Source organism: Myxine glutinosa, chromosome 6 (genome assembly GCF_964187855.1).
Source record: "Myxine glutinosa chromosome 6, kmMyxGlut1.1, whole genome shotgun sequence".
Classification (NCBI taxonomy): domain Eukaryota; kingdom Metazoa; phylum Chordata; class Myxini; order Myxiniformes; family Myxinidae; genus Myxine; species Myxine glutinosa.
Genome location: NC_136266.1, coordinates 92,410,336 through 92,434,835, shown reverse-complemented (window position 1 = coordinate 92,434,835; position 24,500 = coordinate 92,410,336). Strand labels below are relative to the sequence as shown.

Genomic DNA, 24,500 nt, shown 5'->3' with positions numbered 1-24,500 from the left:
AGCATTTGATGATGCAGTTAGGGATATTTTGAGGTCAACATGGGCCAAAAGGTCAACGTAAGCCAAATTACTGAAATCCTCAGTTTTAATGTGATAGACTTGAAATTTGAAGAGGACTTGCAAATTTCGTCATTTAATTATTCTTGTTATTTTCATACGACCAATTATTGAGGTCAAAAGGTCAACATAGGCCTAATTTCTAAAATGGAGAGATAGGGCCATAAACTATATATACTGTATCATGATATCTCAAAAAGTTGTGGATGAGTTATGATAGAACTAGGTGGATTCAAGTTGGTTCGGTGACAAGAAAAAGCCGATTCGATTTTGGTTCAGAACCAGTGGGATACAAAACAAACCGTTCGGCCTGGAGGAGGTATGCGCTCTACCAAGTGCCGTTATACTTTGTTCTGTTTTGACAAGTGCTGCTCTATGAGTAATTTTTACCACGTGTGCATGAAGCGAAAAGAGGGGTTAAGAAATCGTCGCGTATGTACGTACGTAGATACATGTTGCATTTTTTAAGAGCGTACATCGAAAACCGTTCTACAAAGGAAATTGAAACTTTACCACATGTTACATAACATGGTGAATTAAACAAAGCCTAATGCCCAGAGATAAAAAAACAAAAACAAAAAAATAACAGAAGAGTTGGCTCGCACCAAGTCCTTCTCAAGACTGTGTGGGATAAGTATTCTATGAATACCATCTAGTTAAGGAGTGGATATAGGGAGTCATTGGAAAAAAAATCTAAATAATTAAAGATAGTCAGCATGAATTTACTAATGGGATGCCATGTTTATTGGCATTATATAAGGCAGTTTCTGACTGGATGGATGAGGGAAGTGCTGTGGATGTAGTATATCTAGACTTTGAAAAAGCCAGTAAATATACGACATAGGAGGCTGCTGGTTGAGGTGAGAGCTTGTGTACTGGCTGTGAGAGTAGCTAACTATATTGGAAATTGGCTTAGTGTTAGGGATAGGAAGTAAAGAGTGACTGTGAATGGGAGGATGTCTGGCAGGGAGGACGTAAGTAGTGGGTACTCCCGGGATCGGTTCTAGGACCATTGTTATTTATAATTATTTACAGTAATGACTTGGATAGTTGGGTTACGCGCGGGCTTTCCAAACTTGCTAAATTTGGGGCCATAAGCATTTGATGATGCAGGAGTGGACATAATTTCCAAATTTGCAGATGACATGAAACTTGGAGGTAATATAAACAACAGAGGACCGGGGGCGTGATCACATTCGGGAAAGCAGAGGTACTTTCACAGATTTTTTTTCATACGGTGTCGAAGCTCATGGAGGAGTTAGAACACCGAATGGATCAGGATGCAACTGAATGAAAAAAAAACCAGGAGAAAGACAGTGTGGGGGTTGTGGCGGAGGAGTGAGAGGCCAACAGCATGGCAGAGAGACAAAATAGATGGAGACTTGGAGAAATAAAGTATGTAGGGAAGAAATAGAGCAAGGGGAGGACACAGGGAGTGAGCAAGATGGATACAGCTGCAAATTTACAGTCATAAAAGTGGAAAGAAAATCTTAAACCCAGAAAAATGTGGGCTTGGGAAGGGTTGATGGGAGTAGCAAAATTTCATGGCTGTGAAAAGGGTGACCTGAGATTTAAAAAAGTAAAAAATTCATATACAAAGTCAAGGCACGTGGAAGAGCTAGAACACTGAATGGATCAAGACACAACAGAACAAAGGTAACAATAGAGAAAGGAAGGAAACATTAACAGCAGGGTTGAAGGACAATACAGAGGGAGAGTTGGAAAAATAATGTGAGTGAGGAGGAATGAGGGAAAGGGGAAGACGCATAGGGTAGAGAATATGGGTACAGAAGCAAACACTCAGGAAGGAAAAACTGAAAATTTGGAAGGAGTTGGGCTTGGGGGTGGAGGTAGGAGGTTATCGGGGTAGAAAAGATCATGGTTTTGAATGGGGGATGATCTGAGATGGTGGTGAACAGCTGTCTTAAAGACTTGGAGGCAAGAAAGAGATTGAATAAAATGTGGAAGTTTGCTCCACAGGTGGGGAAAAAGAGGAACAATTAAGTGAGGTGAGCAATGGTCCTGGATGTTGGCAGTTTCACTAGGAGGGGGTTGCTGGTGGACCGTATGCGGCCTCCAGATACTTTGGAGGACAAAGCACATAGAGGGCAGAGTGTGCAATACCAGTAAGGAGCGAAAGAAGACAGAGAGCACAGTGCTGGATTAAGCCTCGGCTGGCCCTAAGGCACATTTTGAAATTTTAGAGAATGGCCTGAACAATTTAAATTAGATCTCGGGCTCATGGAAATGGACCCCAGACAAAAGATGACCTGATTCATGAACAAAATATTTAATACAAAAAAAGACAAATATTTAATGTGAAAAGAAACTACTTTCAAACTAGTTTAGTCTATACAATCTTCAGTGTATGAATATATGCATGACAAAACACGCACAGATTTGGCACTTTGCTTTACAGTTTACTAGACCTTAGATTGTAACCTTGCGCGCGTTTACAACTGCAAACTCTTCAATTACGGAACTGAAGTCGAGTTCTCGGAGCAAATCACTTTCAATGCACAAAAGGGCCATTTTTGTGGCCCGAATTTTTGGCCGGCCCTAAGGCACATGCCTTGTCTGCCTAATGGTTAATCTGGCAATGAGAGAGCATCTACCTATTGGCGATGGTAAAGTGATAGGCCCATAGACTCAGCTGCATTGCGAGAGATTTCAATGATCTTCCATGGCATTAAGCCGAGCAAGGTGTGAGGCAAGGATGCCAGCAGCCCAGAGAGGAGAGTAGTTTCCATCAAGATGTGGATGAAAGCCTTGTAGATGGACAGCAGCTCAGGTGTGCCAAGGAAGGACTTTGCATGATGGAGGATGCCCAGTCGGTGTCTGGCTTTGGAGGCTAACTTTGAAATGTCGCTTGCCCAGGAGAGATGATGGATGATGGTGAGACCCAAAAGCTAGAGGGACTAAACTTCTTCAAGATGATTGTTAAGGAAGTAGATTGGAATGTTTGCTAGATGGTCTTTTCAGAGAGACATTGTGAGATCTGTCAAGATTGAAAGACACATTCCAAATGTTGTACCAGCTCATGATTATATCAAGGTCTGCAGAGAGGGAAGAGGCTGCTGCCCGTCTTTGTGAAGAACGAGGGAAGGGATGTTATGGCAGAGGGTGCAGTCATCGTGTCGTTGATGGTTGTGTGCTGGCAACCTCTGCAGAATGAACTTATCATGATCTCCAATTTAGAACCACGAAGACAAACCTCACGGAAGCGGTGAAATGAGGGGTTATTGAAGGCACAAAGGAAAGTCATGCAGAAGGTACAGATGGAGGTTCGATGGGCCAAGCATTTCTGAGTTCAACAAGTTTGGGAAGGAAGCTGGGTGAACAATGAGTAGAGGAATATTTTGAGAAGACGAAGAAGAACATTTTGGTGTTCCTGGAAGAGAGATACAGCAAATGAAGCATTTTAAAATGTTAGTGAAAGCTTTTTAAAAGCAAGAAGTAAATTAATTAAATTAGGAGGATTGTTAGTTAATTTAGGAGGTTTTGAGAATGGAAGGGATAAGGAATGAACAAGGAAGGAAATATCAGACAAAAATGAGTTCATAACGATCATTCATTCATATTCATTCATTATAAAGCTGGTATAAATAAACTAGAAAGCAACTAAAGATGCAAAGCCCAGACTTAAACTAGAAAGAGCAATCGGAGATTGCAGACCCTCGCCAGGACATGTTTTAGTGGTTTTTAAGGCTTTTGTGTTAAAACAAATCCAGCGGCTGAACCACGTGACCGATGACGTCATCATTATTTTATTTTTTATCCACCAATTTATCCTGAGATGACGCTCAATAATTTTCATCTTAATCGGATGAAGTTTTGTAATAGTCGAATTATGACGTCATAATGGAGGCACCTATGACATCATCATTAGCATATTTTATTCCCAATGGAGAGTTATTTACAATGAGCCATGTCTCCATTTTTTCTATGTGGTGCTTTCAGAGATATAAAGTCTTTCGGTTTTTCCACGATAGCGCCAATACCACGTGACCTATGACGTCATAATTATCATTTTAAAAATCTACAAGTGGACTTGCACTGATGGTGAAAATTTCCTGTCAATTGGACCAACGGCTGCAGAGAAAATCATATTTATTCTGTGCAGACAAACAAACAGACAAAGAGATAAACAAACAAACAAAAAACTGACTCAAATGCAATACCCTCTCCTCAGGCAAAGGTATATATATATATATATACATACATACATACATACACAGTGCATTCAGAAAGTATTCAGACCCCTTCACTTTTTTCACATTTTGTTATGTTGCAGCCTTATGCTGAAATCAATTAAATTCATTTTTCCCCTCAATCTACACTCAATACCCCATAATGACAAAGAGAAAACAGGATTTGAGAAAGTTTTGCAAATTTATTAAAAAGAAAAAACTGAAATGTCACATTGACATAAGTATTCAGACCCTTTGCTATGACACTTGAAATTTAGCTCAGGTCCCTCCCATTTCTCTTAGTCATCTTTGAGATGTTTCTACACCTTGATTGGAGTCCACCTGTGGTAAATTCAATTGATTGGACATGATTTGGAAAGGCACACACCTGTCTATATAAGGTCTCACAGCTGACAATGCATATCAGAGCAAAAACCAAGCCATGAGGTCGAAAGAACTGCCTGCAGAGCTCAGAGACAGGATTGTGTCGAGGTATAGATTTGGGGAAGCCTACAAAAAAAATTTCTGCTGCATTGAAGGTTCCCAAAAGCACAGTGGCCTATATAATTCTTAAATGGAAGAAGTTTGGAACAACCAGGACTCTTCCTAGAGCTGGCCGCCCGGCCAAACTGAGCAATCGGGGGAGAAGGGCCTTGGCAATAGTGACCAAGAACCCGATGGTCACTCTGGCTGAGCTCCAGAGATCCTGTGTGGAGATGGGAGAAACTTCCAGAAGGACAACCATCACTGCAACCCTCCATCGATCTGGGCTTTATGGTAGGGTGGCCAGATGGAAGCCAAACAGTTCAATCCTGGTTTCATCAGACCACAGAATCTTCTTTCTCACAGTCTGAGTCCTTTAGGTGCTTTTTTGCAAACTCCAAGCGGGCTTTCATGTGTCTTCCACTGAGGAGAGGGTTCAGATTTTATGTGACGTTGACCTTTTTGACCAAATTATTAATTTGGCTTCTACATATTCTCATAATAAAGCTTTGTTGAAAATTTGATGACAGCTCAAATGGTAAAAATGTTGTGGCCTGGACAGACACACAGAGACACACAGACAGACAAGACAGACAGGAGTGATGGCTGAACCCCGTCTCTCGCTACATGGGGAACGGGCTAATTAATTCCTGAAGTTTACCGTCATTGACACAGTGGCTATTACACCACCCTATTTAACATGTTACATTAGTTATTCGTGCCTGTTGTTTGTGTCCTTTGTAATGTCCTTAAAACCAGTAAGTTTCCTGTTTGGAAAGATTCTCAATTTTGCTGGACTGTCAGACAGGCAGACAGAGTAAAAAAGAATGAACTCACACCTCTCTGCACATGTACGAACGGGACAAATTCAGAGTTAAAGTACTGCTAAACTACACGTTTGTTTTCCAATTCATGTTCCGATTCATGTTCAAAACATAACATTCAATTTAAATAAGTTGTTCCTCGATCATAAACTGATGTTTGGGGACGGATGGACGAACAACAATGGTCGGAAGTAAATTCGCTAATTGAAAGTGGTGCACTGAAAATATGAAAAACATTCACATAACTATCCCATATGGTTCTTGCAACAACAAAAAAGCAAAGCCTTTTTCTTAACCATCATTTTTTTTTGAATAGGTCAGGAATTACAAAACGTTGACCTAAGGTGACATGAGGTTGACTTTTACATGTTAACCCAAGGTCAACTAGAACGCCACTCAGTAGAGCGCATACTCCCGCCATGGGTCAAGTTGGAATAATACGTTTTGTTTAACATCCCCTCTCCCCAAAACAATAAATGAAAAAGAAAGTAGGCCCTAACTGTCAGAGAAATTATTTTGATATATCTCGGAATTAGAGGAGAAAAACATCATTTAAGAATAAGAATAAAACAGAAAAAACAGAACAGAAGCAGAAACAGAAGCAGTAAAACAGAAAAAAAATTCCAAAAACAATTCCCCAAAAAAATTCCTGGATCCAGAATAATATCCTGAGCTTCACCAAAAACGAATGAATTCTTCCTTATCCCAAGGGCAATCATCCCACCAACTTTCATCCAAATCCGTTTAGAACTTTTTCAGATATCTTGTTCACAAACACACGAACACATGAACATACAAACACACACACACACACACACACACACACACACACGATCGAATGCATTACTCCCGCCGTTATCTAATGGTAAAAAAAAATGTTAAAATTGAATTCTCAAGGAAGACAGTTTGATTGTAACAAACCGCTAACTTGAGTAAATCTTTCCAAAACTTGCAAAACCACATAATACTGAAAATATTACGATGAAATGGATTGAAAGAACAATGAATTGACCAGAACTGAGTTGTTCAAATGCTTGTAAAAACTGGAGGGTTAAGGACATTTTTTAAAAATATGATGCAAGGATCGCAATCTAATGTTGCCTGCATTGGTCGGAGCAAATAATCATAGTGCAAATAGCAGCAGCTGTCTATCAAATGACCGTGATACCCATAAGTGACATTATCGTTCGGGTTTGACCCCACATTCGAAATTCATGCTGAATAATCATTATTCAAAGGGTTATAAATTTTGTGGTATCATATAAGAAACCCTTAAACGCTGCTGAATAGGCTAAAACAGAAACACAGTCAAAACTAAAAAGTTAAATACCAAAAAGAACGTTCTAAGGAAGTATAAAAATATGGCAATTTACATCAATAGAGCATGAAGAATCAACAACCAAACAGCTGTAACAAATGCCTTACAGGGTGAGGTGTAAATCACATATCTGATGGTGTCATTACAACATACATGACAGTGAGTGCACTGTACACAACACAGACTTACCCCAGCTGTAAACCTCACTCTTTCTACGTCATCCTCATCCTCATCAGCAAGCTCTAACACCCTATCCTGGTTGGCCATGGTGAAGCAGATCTGTGTGCCCACATCGTCACTGCAGTCATGCGAAGCCACAGTGACCCTACACAGAATGATGCTCGGCTCCTTCACCGGCGTCAACCCTCTCTCGCCTCGCCTCAGACCCAAACCCAAACGCCTTGAAGCACAGGCCGTGGCTAATCCAGGTAGCGGCCACTGCCAGGGATTCGTTTGCATTGCAAGGTGTTGATTTCAGAACCTATTCCAAGTAACACAGACCATGTGATCTCCATAACACTCTGGCCAGGGGAAATCCCGGCAAGTGTGATCCAGACCTGTATGACCTGGAGGGATACCATGCAATGACTTTGTCACGTGGGTCGTGAGCACCGACTACGACTGGGGAAAGAACAAACGATCATAAATGCAGCTGGTCCTGACCACACCGACTAGATTGTAACCGAACCAGTGGCGGTGACTCTCCGCATAGGGCAACATGCTAATTATATTCCTTGGCCTTGCGTCAATCTGGGAAGGATACTACAATCATACATCACCAACAGAACAAGAATCAACGCAACTTTCCCCAACATATTTAGCGTACTTCACACGACGGAACTCTGCACTCAATCAGCGGCAACAAGCCAAACAAACCTGTTAATTGAACTGTCTGTGTGAAGAATATAAAAGTGAAGTGAAGCAGTTTTATTGAACTGAAGAATATAAAATCCTTTTTAATTGCACTATGAGAGACATATAGAATCTTTGAGCATTTTATGAGATATGCTGATGAATAAAGCAGTATTTATTGAACTGAAGAATATAAAATCCTTTTGAATTGCACTATGAGAGACATATAGAATCTTTGAGCATTTCATGAGATATGCTGATGAATAAAGCAGTTTTTATTGAACTGAAGAATATAAAATCCTTTTGAATTGCACTATGAGAGACATATAGAATCTTTGAGCATTTTATGAGATATGCTGATGAATAAAGCAGTTTTTATTGAACTGAAGAATATAAAATCCTTTTGAATTGCACTATGAGAGACATATAGAATCTTTGAGCATTTCATGAGATATGCTGATGAATAAAGCAGTTTTTATTGAACTGAAGAATATAAAATCCTTTTGAAATGCACTATGATAGAGATATAGAATCTTTGAGCATTTTATGAGATATGCTGATGAATAAAGCAGTTTTTATTGAACTGAAGAATATAAAATCCTTTTGAATTGCACTATGATAGACATATAGAATCTTTGAGCATTTTATGAGATATGCTGATGAATAAAGCAGTTTTTATTGAAGTGAAGAATATAAAATCCTTTTTAATTGCACTATGAGAGACATATAGAATCTTTGAGCATTTCATGAGATATGCTGATGAATAAAGCAGTTTTTATTGAAGTGAAGAATATAAAATCCTTTTGAATTGCACTATGAGAGACATATAGAATCTTTGAGCATTTCACGAGATATGCTGATGAATAAAGCAGTTTTTATTGAACTGAAGAATATAAAATCCTTTTGAATTGCACTATGAGAGACATATAGAATCTTTGAGCATTTCATGAGATATGCTGATGAATAAAGCAGTTTTTATTGAAATGAAGAATATAAAATCCTTTTGAATTGCACTATGAGAGACATATATAATCTTTGAGCATTTCATGAGATATGCTGATGAATAAAGCAGTTTTTATTGAACTGAAGAATATAAAATCCTTTTGAATTGCACTATGAGAGACATATAGAATCTTTGAGCATTTTATGAGATATGCTGATGAATAAAGCAGTTTTTATTGAAGTGAAGAATATAAAATCCTTTTGAATTGCACTATGAGAGACATATAGAATCTTTGAGCATTTTATGAGATATGCTGATGAATAAAGCAGTTTTTATTGAACTGAAGAATATAAAATCCTTTTGAATTGCACTATGATAGACATATAGAATCTTTGAGCATTTTATGAGATATGCTGATGAATAAAGCAGTTTTTATTGAAGTGAAGAATATAAAATCCTTTTTATTTGCACTATGAGAGACATATAGAATCTTTGAGCATTTCATGAGATATGCTGATGAATAAAGCAGTTTTTATTGAACTGAAGAATATAAAATCCTTTTGAATTGCACTATGAGAGACATATAGAATCTTTGAGCATTTCATGAGATATGCTGATGAATAAAGCAGTTTTTATTGAACTGAAGAATATAAAATCCTTTTGAATTGCACTATGAGAGACATATAGAATCTTTGAGCATTTTATGAGATATGCTGATGAATAAAGCAGTTTTTATTGAACTGAAGAATATAAAATCCTTTTGAATTGCACTATGAGAGACATATAGAATCTTTGAGCATTTCATGAGATATGCTGATGAATAAAGCAGTTTTTATTGAACTGAAGAATATAAAATCCTTTTGAATTGCACTATGAGAGACATATAGAATCTTTGAGCATTTCATGAGATGTGCTGATGAATAAAGCAGTTTTTATTGAACTGAAGAATATAAAATCCTTTTGAATTGCACTATGAGAGACATATAGAATCTTTGAGCATTTCATGAGATATGCTGATGAATAAAGCAGTTTTTATTGAACTGAAGAATATAAAATCCTTTTGAATTGCACTATGAGAGACATATAGAATCTTTGAGCATTTCATGAGATATGCTGATGAATAAAGCAGTTTTTATTGAACTGAAGAATATAAAATCCTTTTGAATTGCACTATGAGAGACATATAGAATCTTTGAGCATTTCATGAGATATGCTGATGAATAAAGCAGTTTTTATTGAACTGAAGAATATAAAATCCTTTTGAATTGCACTATGAGAGACATATAGAATCTTTGAGCATTTCATGAGATATGCTGATGAATAAAGCAGTTTTTATTGAACTGAAGAATATAAAATCCTTTTGAATTGCACTATGATAGACATATAGAATCTTTGCGCATTTTAGGAGATATGCTGATGAATAAAGCAGTTTTTATTGAACTGAAGAATATAAAATCCTTTTGAATTGCACTATGAGAGACATATAGACATATAGAGACATATAGACATATAGACATACATAGACTTTTTTTTTTTTTTTTTTTTTTTTTTTTATGAGAGACATATAGAATCTTTGAGCATTTCATGAGATATGCTGATGAATAAAGCAGTTTTTTATTGACGATTTACTAGGCCTTCCTTAATATATGGTCATAAATTCGTCAGTTGTGTTTAATTCTTAAATTGCCATTTCATTAATAAAGATTTACAATCAACTAAAATGGTAACAGGAATTGTTTTGGAATGCCCGCATGATTAAGTTGCAAAAAGAACTTTAAAGTAAGATCACTGTGACAATGGGGGGGGGGGGGGGCAGGGTGGGAGGGAGAACAGCATCCGATATCTTCTTACTTTGTCAAACATGCCATTCAGGTGAAGTTTAAGGGTTGAATATTCAGGCAAGGAATTTCGAATAATCACTTTTCCTCTGCTAATCTATTAATAAAGTATTCTCTCGATATCGCTGGCATTGTAGATGAGTCTATTTTTCCAGTAAACGGTTTGATTGGATATCTTAACAACTTGGTTGTTCAGTTTACAAGCTGACCACATGTTCAGGGAGGGGTTTCCACTTTGAGGCAGTTTTGTTGCGCATCCCCACTTGGGGCCAGAGCTTGGCCTTCAGCATGCTCCATAGGTGGTCAAGACCCCAAATCAAATAATACAACTATTATTTATTTATTAATTTTTGGAGTGGCTGTTTTGTGGCATGATTGAAGAGTTTTTGTTTCCCCCCAACTGGTTGTTGTGGGTTCGATTTCCATGGCTGCCCACTCTCGCCAAAACAACTCTTTGCAAGAGTCATAAGTATATGCTAAAATGCCCTCAACATAAGTTGCGGGAAGCCTTCATGGACTGAAATACGTATGCTGATTTGAGGTACACACAAATACCTAGCTATACTCAACTCCTCTGGTCGGGGACACATACACACACATGATTATTCCATCAAGCATGAACACAGAAAACAAAGCATTGCGTCCGGACATTGTACTCAGGAACAAAAAGGAAAAGACAGCATTGCTGATTGAGATATCAGTACCCAGCGATTTTGGCCTAAACAACACAGAAATCAAGACAATGACCAAATACGAGGAGCTCAAAAATGAGGTCAAGAGATCTTGGAAGCTGAAGAGTATTGAAATTGTACCAGTAATTAATTGGAGCAACAGGAATGAAGAAGAAGAACCTCACTGATATTTTAAAAATCATCCCCTGGAATATTACCACAAATGAACTACAACTGGAGGCAATCTGGGGTTCGGTGACGATCCTGAAAAGATCCCTTGGAACAAAACTCTGAAAAAGTAGAACAGTTTGGTCCATGAACTGTGATCCCTTACCAAAGCTGAGATGGATACTTTGGGTCCTAGGAGGACCCCATTCCACCTCCTGAAACCCGCAGATGAAGATAACGAACAATGACACACACACACATGCCGGCAGACAGGACACCCAGTCCGGTCGGCCCAGAGCCTGGCGCACACACACACACACACACACACACATACACACACACACACACACACACACACACACACACACACACACACATCTTCACAAGTCTAATCATTCATTCAACACCTAATTATATTAACATTTAAGGGTGTTGTAAATTTATACGCACACACAACTCTAAGCTGTCTAGCCTGGGTTTGAATCCCGACCGAGCCATAAACTGTCATCCCAGTGTTTCACAGGCAAGATGATTGATCAATATGTGCACAGTCCCTCGGGTGGACGTTGAACTGGGTGTCCTGTCTGCCGGCATTCATTGGTGAACGTTAAAAATCCCATGGTGTCTTTCACGAAGAGTAGGCGAGCTATCGCCAGCATGACGAACAAATTTCAAATTCCTGCCGTAACCTCGCGTTCCCCTGTCCCAAGGGAATGAAGTGCAAAAGTGTCACCTCCCTCCCCCGCACCTCCTAGGGGTGTCACTTTGCTCCTTATCTGGGCATGCATATTCGTAGTAGTACAATATACTACTTCTACACCACCCTGCAATTGACTTGTTTTAATTCCAAACCTCAACATAATTGTTTACCTAAAGTAAGAAATTTATTAACCCATAAACAACTAGAACAGCACTCATAGAGCACATAGTCTCACCTCACTCGTTCATTCTGAACAAAAACACCATCGTTAACGGAACACGCTACTATTATGGCCCATATCTCCGTATCATCCACGTAACTTATTATGTCACAGTTTCTTGGAATGAGTTATGCAAGTCATAAATTTAATTACTCACTCACATCGGGTCATAGGTCAGCGAGGCCTTCATCGGGGCCAAGCGAGCAAGGGCGTGTCGGGACCTGGTTCGCGCCATTGACCGAGTGGTTCGCACAAACCGGAGCTGTTTTCGGATGACTACTGTGACTGGCACTGGACGTGCTGATGTCCTTGGACTTCGCGCCAGGCTCTGGGCCGACCGGGCCGACGTGGTGTGGTGCTCACCGGGCCGACGTGGTGTGGTGCTGACCGGGCCGACGTGGTGTGGTGCTGACCGGGCCGACGTGGTGTGGTGCTGACCGGGCCGACGTGGTGTGGTGCTGACCGGGTCGACGTGGTGTGGTGCTGACCGGGCCGACGTGGTGTGGTGCTGACCGGGCCGACGTGGTGTGGTGCTGACCGGGCCGACGTGGTGTGGTGCTGACCGGGCCGACGTGGTGTGGTGCTGACCGGGCCGACGTGGTGTGGTGCTGACCGGGCCGACGTGGTGTGGTGCTGACCGGGCCGACGTGGTGTGGTGCTGACCGGGCCGACGTGGTGTGGTGCTGACCGGGTCGACGTGGTGTGGTGCTGACCGGGCCGACGTGGTGTGGTGCTGACCGGGCCGACGTGGTGTGGTGCTGACCGGGCCGACGTGGTGTGGTGCTGACCGGGCCGACGTGGTGTGGTGCTGAACGGGCCGACGTGGTGTGGTGCTGACCGGGCCGCCGTGGTGTGGTGCTGACCGGGCCGCCATGGTGTGGTGCTGACTGGGCCGACGTGGTGTGGTGCTGACCGGGCGGACGTGGTGTGGTGCTGACCGGGCGGACGTGGTGTGGTGCTGACCGGGCCGACGTGGTGTGGTGCTGACCGGGCCGACGTGGTGTGGTGCTGACCGGGCCGCCGTGGCATGGTGCTGACCGGGCCGCCGTGGCATGGTGCTGACGGGGCCTCCGCAGCCGTGATGCCCCCCCCCCCCCCAGAATTTCCATGTTTTAAACGTTTCCCAGTATATACCCTGGATTAGAATAGGTACACCGTATCCCTGCGTGTCATAAGAGACGACAAAGAGGGTTGGCGTCAGTTAGGGCATCCGGCCATAAATACATTGCCTCAAAAAGAGAACCATGACAATTACAACATGACAATTACAGGCAGGGTACAGCCCGAAGTGGAGATCGGTTTCTGAGGTTTGGGACATGGAATGTAGGGACAATGACAGGGAGATCAGGAGAAGTGGTGGAAGTATTGGTCAGAAGAAGAGTGGACATATGTTGTGTGCAAGAGACGAGATGGAAGGGAAGTGGTGTGAGAATGGTGAAGGGTAGGCAGGGACAGAAATACAAGTTTGTGAGGCAAGGGTGCCCGGAGGGCGTGAATGGTGTTGGTGTCCTGTTTTCTGAGGAGTTTGTAGACAGTGTGGTGAGTGTGACTAGAGTGAGTGAAAGGTTGATGATGGTGAAAATGATGATTGGAAAGCTCTTGGTGAACATCATCTCGGGATATGCTCCGCAGGTTGGTCAGAGCGATGAAGACAAGGACAAGTTCTGGTGTGCTATAGAGAAGCTGATGGAAAACGTGAAAGATGAGGAAGTTGTTGTGGTAGGAGGAGACCTAAATGGACATGTGGGAAGGAGTATGGACGGTTTTGAGGGAGTTCATGGGGGTTACGGATATGGTGTGAGAAATGGAGAAGGTGAAAGGATTTTGGAGTTTGCTGATGGAGCCGATTTGTTGATTTGTAATACTCAGTTCCAGAAAGAGGATAATAAGCTTGTTACATACACGTCAGGTGGGTCGACGACAACCGTTGACTAGCTGCTGGTGCGTAGGCGAGATAGGGGGCACCTCCGGGACACAAAGGTGATCCCGGGGGAGGAGCCTGTTTCACAGCACCACTTGGTTGTCTGCGACATAAGGGTGAAAGGTGCGAGGAGAGCTCGGCGGGTGAAGTACCAACCGAGAATGAAGGTGTGGAGGATGAAAGAGGTGACAGGAAGGGAGGCATTAAAAGAGAGACTGAGTAGGTTAGAGGATTACGTGGTTGAGCTTGAAAGAGGTTGGATGTCAATGAAAGCTAGTCTGTTGGGAGCCATTGGTGAGGTATGTGGATGGACAAAAGGACCACCGAGGCACTCGGAAACACGGTGGTGGGATGATGAAGTTGGAAAGAGGCTTGACGAGAAGAGGAAGAAGTTGAAGGAGTGGCAGAAGGCGAAGGGTACGGGAGCAGAAACAGCAAAGCATGAAAGTTATAAGGCAGCCAAGAAGGCTGCAAAGAAAGAGGTAGCAAAGGCGCAGGAGGCATGTAGGAAAATGTTCGGAGAACGCTTGTATTCGGAAGAGGGTCAGAGAGCAGTATTCAGGATTGCAAAGCAGATAGCGAAAGAGAGGTGTGATGTGATGGGGGTGAGTTGCTTGAAGGATGAAGTGGGACAAATCGTTGTGGACCCAGATGGAATTAAAGGAAGATGGAAAAGACATATGGAAATGCTGTTGAATACAGAGAATGAATGGGATGGCAACATAGAGAGTAACCCAGTTTTAGGACCGGCAGAGAAGATAACTGAGAAGGAAGTTGAGGAAGCGATAAAAGTAATGAAGAGTAGAAAAGTGGGAGGGCCGACGGGAGTTGTGGGAGATATGTTGAAGGCAGCAGGAAGTTGGGGTGTGAAGAGAATGACAGAGATCTGTAATCTGGTGGTGAAAGAAGGCCGAATTCCAGTGGATTGGGAACTGAGTACCCTCGTCCCTGTATACAAGGGGAAAGGTGACCTTCTGGAGTGTGGCTCGTACCGAGCGATAAAGTTATTGGAGCATGGAATGAAGGTATTGGAAAGGGTGTTGGAGAGGAGGATAAGGAAGAAAGTGAAGATCGACGAAATGCAGTTTGGATTTATGCCAGGAAGAGGAACGACAGACGCGCTTTTTATTGTGAGGCAGTTGCAGGAGAAGTACATGGAGAAGAGGAAGAAGTTGTTTCTTGGGTTTGTTGATCTGGAGAAAGCATTCGATCGGGTTCCACGCAAAGTATTGACATGGGCATTGAGGAAGTTAGGAGTGGAGGAATGGTTGATCAGAGTAGTGATGCCAATGTACAAAAGAGCGCGCACAGCTGTAAGGACGAAGGACGGGAACAGTGGTGAGTTGGAGGTGAAGGTGGGAGTGCATCAGGGGTCGGTACTAAGTCCACGACTATTTGTAGCTGTGATGGAGGTGCTGGCTCAGAACGTAAAGGAGGGTTTACCGTGGGAGTTGTTCTATGCAGATGATCTGGTGTTGATTGCGGAAAGTATGGATGGACTGAAGGAAAAGATGAACAAGTGGAAGGAATGTATAGAGACAAAAGGTTTGAAGGTGAATATCGGAAAGACGAAGGTGATGGCAAGTGGTAAAGCATGTGGTGAGGTGGAAAGAACTGGGAAGTGGCCCTGTGCTGTGTGCAGGAAGGGTGTCGGAGTGAACTCCATTCAATGTACAATGTGCGCTGAGTGGGTTCATCAAAAATGTAGTGGTCTGAGAGGGTCATTAACCAGTGTGGCAGCTACATTCAAATGTAAGGTGTGCACAGAGGGAGCTGCAGATGGAGGAAATGTTGAGTTGGATCTTGGAGATGGCGTGAAGCTGGAAGGTGTGAAAACATTTTGCTACCGCAGAGACATGCTGAATGGAGAAGGTGGATCAGATTCGGCAACGGTTGCTAGAGTGAGATGTGCATGGAAGAAGTTTTGGGAATTGAGTGGCGTGCTGATGAGGGGAGTGTCGTTGAAGCTGAAGGGAAAAGTGTATGCTGCATGTGCGAGAAGTGTTATGATTTATGGGAGCGAGACATGGGTAATGAACGTAGAGCAGCAACGAAGGTTGGAAAGGTTGGAAATGTGAATGGTTTGATGGATGTGTGGAGTATCATTGAGAGAGAGGAAGACAAATGATGAATTGCGAAAGATGATGGGAATAGAGCCTGTGATTGATGCTGTGAAGAGGAACAGGTTGAGATGGGTTGGTCACGTGTTGAGGAAGGATGAAAGTGACTGCTTGAGAAGAGTGATGGAATTGAATGTAGAAGGAAATAGAGGATGGGGAAGACCGAGAAAGACTTGGCTAAAGATGGTGGAAGAAGAAATGCGGGCAAGGGGGTTAACAAGGAGAGATGCAGAAAATAGGGCAAGATGGAGAAGATTGTCATGGGGACCGCAAGGCTAACCCCCGCTCTAGCAGGGAAAATGGCCTTAAAATGCATGTTGTTGTTTTGTATCGGGTCATAGATCAGATATATGAAGTTTCCGATTTTTAGCTGCAACGAGCAGCTCTATGAGAGGACCGCGTTGTTGTTCTTGTTGTTGAGGTGCCTTTTTGAATAGCGCATGCGCATACACTCGGACGTGCGTTGATTTGAGGTAATTTAATGACTGGTCGAATTTGGTCGCGCATATTGCAACGGATATCCTCATGATTCTACACGTCGCAGCTGGTGACTACACTGTGGTCATTTTTCTCTTGTTGGATAAGAATTTCAATTCAACCAATTATGGCTGGAATACTTCACCAATGTCATCATTATCACCCTAAATACCCCATGGGGAGTTGATGACATATGCCAAGTTTAATTTTTTTTTCATCGTGCAGTTTTGGAGAAATTTGTCAAATTTTTCCTTTAATCCAATATGGCTTCTATACAATGTGACCTATGACTTCAGAGTTAGCAACAAGATATTCTCCATGGGAAATCGCTCCTATGTTGTTTTTTTTATTTCGTGTAGATCATACAAACGGTTGCAGAGAAAACCATTCTTAAAGCGAAAATATATAGATGCGGACAGACAGACAGACAGACAGACAGGGGCATTGCAATAGTCTCGCATCCCCTTTTGATAGGTGTGAGACTATTGATAGTTTTCGTCGTTTCACAAGTCTGTTCCTCACAAGTCTAATAATTAATATATTGAACAGTAACAGCAGGCCCTTCCGAAAGCATTGTATTAACATTTAAAGAGGAAACCAAACGCTCAGACCACCTCGACGCTAATCTATCGCTTGATACCCTACAAAATAGATATGATGTCCTTTTATGATTTGCGATTTATAAAGTAGGTAATTTTGTGATTAAAGTTGAAATCTTCTCCTTCATGCTTAGGCCATGACGTCACTCAGAAGTTAACCGCTGTGTTCTTACTGTATACCTGTTACATCGTGGTACGATTTACCTAAAATGGCAAATAATTTTCCATTTTCCACAAATATGCCGAGTCGATGCGCCATTGGTGGTTGTAGTAATACAAACCGAGATGGTTTCATGTTACACCAATGGCCGAAAGACCCTAGGTTTGCCAGAAATTGTACGAGGTTTGTCCGAAATACCCGCATGTGGATCAGGACAACAAAATGTTCTCTTTTGAGCTTGGAATATTTTACACAGCCCTGTTTAAAAAACATTTTAAAATAGAGATGGTTATCGATCTTGTGGTCATCACCACGATTGAGAGAGGATGCCATCAATACGATTAAGCAAAATAAATACCGTCGCTCGAAACTGTATGACCATCACTGCCCAGCTACCAGCACATTATTTTAAGGGTTAATCAAACACCTGTGATGGCCTGCCAGTGACTGATCTCACCTCGCTGCCACCATACAAATCCCCCCTCTCACCCCACCACTGGGGCGGGACATCAACATGGCATGGACATTGCACGGCCATGGCACTGCCACGGCATGGACACGATGGTGGGACACAACACAGCACGACCACAGACACAAATGGCGTCCCGGGAAAGTATGAAACGGGACGATCCTGTAATATAAAGGACACCAGGTCAGCCTGCGACGGTGGGCCAAAGCATTAACTGCTCATTTTGTTGGCGGTGTCGGAGTGTGCCTGGGTGGTGTCCGAGTGTGCCCTGGGCGATGTCCGTGCTGTGTCATGCCGTGTCAGTGCTATAGTTAGTACAAGAGTATTAATGCTGTCTCTTTGCCATGTCCGTGTTGTGTCGTGCATATTTATTCTGGAGTAATATAACCGATTTATCAATCAATACAAATCCTTGAAAAACTTTCCATTGAACGGGAAAAGAACCTACCAATCTGTAGTGAACAAGCGACCGGTGTTTTCATCTTCATGGACACCTCCATTGTCACCATCTTCATCTGAATCGCTCAAATAAGGCTCGAAACAATACGGCTCCATAATTACCCTGAAAGCGCTTCCATCACTAATCTTGTCTCCAATATAGTTTCTTCAAAATCCCACTGATCAGTTTCAACATACTGAGAACTTTCAGATTTGCTAATAGGAGTGGAATAAATATCGGAATCCGAGCTCAAAATACATTGTTTCTCTATGAAAGCTGCCATTTGGATCCAGTTGGGCGTTCTGAGTGCGATGTTACTGGTGAAAATCGACATTTTAGGGCTTTTTTCAGCACTTTGTGATGGGCAAAAATAAAAATAAAAATTCCTTCAAATTAGACAGTGATTAATGATTTTAAATGTTTTTTAGGAAAACAAAATTGCATTTCGGCTCCCCTTCAAAAGATGTTGTAAGTTGTACGACTTCCACAACACCCTATATTCCACAACAGCTTGTTAGAATTTCAAACCTCAAAATAATAATTTTGTGATTAAAGTTGATTAAAGTTGATTGATTAAAGATTAAAGTCACCACTGTATGTGGTGAGGAGCTCAGTCACAATCCTGGGTGGGTGAACAGCTTGTTAGAATTTCAAACCTCAAAATAATAATTTTATTAACCTGTAACCAATGATATCCTGAATTGCACAGCTCTGAGTGCACGCGTACGTACACACACACACACACACACACACACACACACACACACACACACACACACACACACACACACACACACACACACACACACACACACACACACCTAATTACTGAAGACCACTCCTTCTTACATCTTCAGATGCATATGGCTGCTGAGGCAGTTTCCTAGGCTAGGCCAGGAGTCACAATCCTGGGCGGGTCGCCACTCCGACACACGAAACTCAAATGGCTCATTCATTCCAGTAAGCTGGTACCCATTTTGCCGACCTCGGAAGGATAGACAGGCTGAGACAGGCATTTTGCCTACCTCAGATAGGCTGAGTAAACCCACCTGGTGTTAATTCAATGGATTAACAGGGGCCTGAAGTCGGACCTTGCAATCTCAAGGCAGCCTCATTGCCCAATTCCTAATATACCTGATATTAATTAAAAATTAAATTAATTATTTAAAATATTTAATGTATTTAATGCAGTATTTAATAACAAGTATTTAATAAGTACTAGGGCGTGCCCGTACTATATATATATATCTAAAATTATATCCCCCCCCTCTATTTACATGAAATGGTTTGGTCCATTCGCAAAGCCAAAGCGAACGGCTTGCGAGTACGGTGACTACCCCCCCCCCCCCCTCTATTTACATGAAATGGTTTGGTCCATTCGCAAAGCCAAAGCGAACGGCTTGCGAGTACGGTGACTATCCCCCCCCCCCCCCCCCCCCCCCTCTATTTACATGAAATGGTTTGGTCCATTCGCAAAGCCAAAGCGAACGGCTTGCGAGTACGGTGACCATACCTTGGGAACCACTTGTCCGATTAATTTCAAACCTTGAAAAGGCACATCCTCGGGTCCCCAGCAATATACCTGGCAAGTTTCAAGTATATCGGACCGGTAGTTGTCGAGAAACAGCGGTCGCATACAGACAGACAGACACACAGAGATTACTGGAATTATAGATAGATTAATAGTAGTAATTTTTTAATTTTTTTTTGTATACAGAATCGAGGCTCGTGAAAGAGCTAACATTTATCACACAAAAAAAAAATCAAACGGACAAACAAAATATATAAAAAGAGGGAGTGGTAGACAAGATGGGGAGAGAAGGGGAAGCACACAAACACAACATTTGAGAGCAGGGACATCGGGAGATGTGTGGGAGGGAGAGGGCTTGGGGGGAGGAGGCGTGGGAAGGGGGGGGGGTGGAGGGAGAAGTATAAAACACAAGGACACCAAGGACTTCCAGGACAGAAGTTGGTATTTCAAAAAAGTGGAATTGGCGTGAAATTAGCGGGGGTAGAAAAGATCAAGGTTTTGGATGGGGGGAAGATAAGAGATGGTGGTGAACAGCTGTTTTAAAGACCTGGAGGCAGGAGTGGGATTGAAGAGAGTGAGAGAGTTTGTTCCAGAGGCGGGAGAAAAGAAAAATGAAGGAGTGATGGTGAGTAGAGAGTCTTGATTTTGGCAGTTTAACCATAAGAGGGTTGCAGGCAGATCTTGTGCGACCTGTAGGAATATTTGGGGGACAGAGCCCAGAGAGAGGTGGGGGAGCAAGGCCGGAGAGGAGTCGGTAGAAGACGGAAAGACCGCCAACCTGCCTGCGGTGAGTAAGTGAAAGGCCCTCAGAGATAGCTTCATCGCGGGAGAATCCAACGATTCTGAACGCTTTGGTTTCAACAGCGTGAAGACGAGCTAGGTGTGAGGCAGGAGCACCAGCCCAGAGGGGAGAGCAGTACTCCATTGAGCTGTGGATGAAAGCCTTGTATGTAGTGAGGAGCTCAGGTGTGCCAAGGAAGGACTTCGCATGATGGAGGATGCCCAGTCGGTGACTGGCTTTGGAGGCCAGCTTGGAAATGTGGTTTTCCCAGGAAAGATCATGGCAGATAGTGAGACCCAAAAGCTTGAGTGACAGAACTTCTTGGAGAGGATTATTCAGAAAGTGGATGGGAGGGTTGTCCAGTCGGTCTTTTCGGAGAGACATCGTAAGAGTGAGATTTGTCAGGATTGAAAGACATGTTCCACTTGTTTTCCCAGTCAGTGATTTAGCCCAGGTCTGCAGAGAGTGAGGAGGCTGCAGACTGCCGATCTGAGGGATGAGGAATGGAGCGGCAGAGAGTGGAGTCATCAGCAAAGAGATAGAGAGGATTTTCAAGAGAGTCAGAGAGATCATTGATGAAGACCAGAAAAAGCACAGGGCCCAGAACACTGCCTTGGGGAACTCCAGCCTGAACAGGAGGAGGAGATGAGAGCATCCCATTCAGGGCCACACGTTGACTGCGACTAGAGAGGAAGTCGGCCAGCCATGCGTGGAGATTTCCATGCATACCAAAGGAGGAGAGTTTGGTGAGGAGAGCGGGGTGCCAGACCGTATCGAAGGCACGTGATATGTCAAGGGAGACAGCTCTAATTTCCTGTTTGGCATTGAGGACCTCCATCCATTGTTGAGACAGCAGAAGCAGCATGTCCAGAGTAGAGTGACCTGGTCTGAAACCAAATTGATGATCAGAGATCAAGCCATTGGAGAAGAGGAAAGATTTCATATCCGAAGCAATGATGGATTCCATGACTTTGCTGATAATTGGGAGAATGCTGATTGGTCTGTAGTTGCAAGGATCTGTTTTTGCACCTTTTTGTGTAAAGCGGTGATGTTGGCTGATTTCCAAGCAGATGGCAGATGAGCTTGAGCAAAAGAGAGGGTGAAGAGAACAGAGAGAGGGAGGGAAAGAGCGGAAGAACAGGATTTTAGGACCCGTGGGCTGACGCCGTCAGGTCCAGTTGCAGAATCAGAGTCGAGGGTTGACAGAAACTTTTCCACCTTGTCAGGCGGAAAGGACACAGAGTCCAGGAGCAGCTGGGTACGACTGGGTACGGTGGGTACAGAGAGGGATGGGTTTTGGACACACGATTTAGAGGCAAACACAGAGTTGAGGCATTCAGCTTTTTCACGTGCGGAGTCAGCTGTGTAGCCGTTTGAGGTAAGGGAGGGGATGGAGGGGGAACAAACACCAGAAACAGACTTGACCAGACGCCACCAGGATTTGGAAGAGGGAGACAGATAGGAGAGTTCGGTCTTGAGAATGGAGAGATATTGTTTCCTGGCTCCCCTGAGTGTGGACATACACTTTGTTTCGGGCTTTGTGAAAGGAAATGAGATTTCCTTCCGTTGGATTTGCTTTCCAGGAGACGAAGGCAAGTTGTTTCTGGGCAACAGCCTCACCACAAGATTCCGTGTACCATGGATGGGAGGAAGGGTATGACAACTGAAGACGAGATGGGATAAATCTGTGCATGAGAGAGAGCAATTTACTTTGGAAGAATTCCCAGGATGAGTTGATGTCAGAGGCGGTCGAGATGGGAGACCAGTCCACATGATTGATGGCTGCTTGAAGACTGTGCCAGTTGGCCTGAGTGAAATGCCAGACTCATCGACACTGAGGAGGCTCTCTGAGAATGGTCAGAAATATGTCCACTTTAACAAGCACATGATGAGATGAGCCGATTGGAGAAGAAGAAGAGCAGCAGACATTTTCAGGGAAGTTAGTTATAACCAAGTACAGAAGAGACGATGCTCCGTTGACTGAGATCCGGGTCGGGAAATTGACAGATTCTGTCAGTCCCAGTGAGTCGCAGAAGTCCTTTGCTGAGGAGCCATGGCTGGTGAGAGTGGTACCCACACCCAGCCAACTGGCATGGTGACAATTGAAATCACCACATATGAGGAAGAGAGAGTTGGGATGAGTAGATAGAAGTTGGTCCATATTATCAGACAGCGAGATGTAGATGGAGTCATCACTGTTTGGTGGATGGTACAACACACAAATGAACAAAAGGTGGGAGCGAAGGGGAAGCCATAGCCAGAGGTACTCCTGGGGGTGAGGTGGAGAGAGGGCAGTGCAGGGCGAGTGAGGAAGAGAGTTTTTGATAAAGATAGCAACCCCACCTCCAGGACGAGGCTCAGGTCTATCATACCGGAGGAGGGAGTAACCCGGGAGATATACTAAGGAATCAGAGACATCATGAAGGAGGAAAGTTTCTGTTAAGCAGATCACGTCTGGTTTGTCAGAAGCAACCTGTATGGAGAGATCAGTCAAGTTTGAGTGAAGGCCCCGGATGTTTGAGGTCCATACCGTTAATGAAGAGGAAGGGGGAGCATCGGATACAGAACAGGGTGGGGGGGAGGGGTAGGGTAAGATGTGGAAGAGGAGGAAGAGGTAGGGAGAGCAGTTGAAGGTGTGTCAGAGATTTCAGAATAGCTCGGAGAAAGGGAAGGATGGGGCAGACAAAAGGTTTGATGGTGATTGGGTGAGGCACAGTGATGTGTTATTTGAGGAGGGGGAAGAGTGAGGCAGAAGGTTGGGGGAGATGGAGGTGAGAGTTGGAAGGGGGAAGAAGCGGGGAGGACGCTTTAATAAGTTAATTAATTCAATAGGTAATTAATAATTAATATTAACTAATATGTATAAAGTATTAATAGTAGTAATTAATAAGTTAATTAATAAGTTAATTAATTAAATAGATAATTAATCATTAATATTAACTAATAAGTATAAAGTATTAATAGTTTAATTAATATCTATTAATCAATAGTAAGTATTTTAAATAGTATTTAATAACATTAATGTTTATAGCATTTAAACCCAGGTGTTAAAGCACTGACAATATTAAAGCAGATCAAAATGTTACCATCTACATAATATTATTGTCACACATACCAAATATATTATTGTGGTCTTAACAACCAAACAATCTTTGTTTGTGACTTTACACCTGACAACATTTTAAACATGTTTAAAGAACATTTTGAGAACTTGTAGGAGCCACAATACAAGGCAGTTAGCTGATGGCTATTAAATTTCCAAACCAATGAAAAATTTAAATCGGTGCATTCCGCAATCAAAGGTGCAGCAAAGATTTGGTAATGTCGAGTCCAAAATAATGTGGCTCAAATAGACAATAGAGCTTTTAGAATGAGGTCATTAAAAATAAATATGGAATATATACACTTGTGGACAGTATGCATATTTATGATTCAACACATACGAGGTACATTAGGAGTTTGTCAGCTTTGGCTTTTTTATGAAATCAAACAATGAATTACTTTGATCACTTAATTAGGAGCCAAATAAAATACATTAACCTCTATTTCCCTCAATTTTCTGGTTCTCCGGGCAGTGGTATTTCACCGTTACCACGTCACAACGCAAGCCATTAAAACAATAAAAACCAAATTTTCAATCTTGTTCAGAAAAGTTGCTAAACATTAAACTACTATAGAACACAGATTATAATTGACCTTAGCCTGTAAGTAAGCGTTAACATTTCCTTACTAAAATAGA

The 24,500-nt window shown here is 42.6% G+C and overlaps 1 protein-coding gene across 7 annotated transcripts in view; it reads right to left on the bottom strand.

Moving 5' to 3' along the window:
- LOC137430078 (chloride channel protein 2) overlaps positions 1-24,500 on the bottom strand; it is a 183,094-nt gene that overhangs the window by 93,390 nt on the left and 65,204 nt on the right. The window lies entirely within an intron of this gene.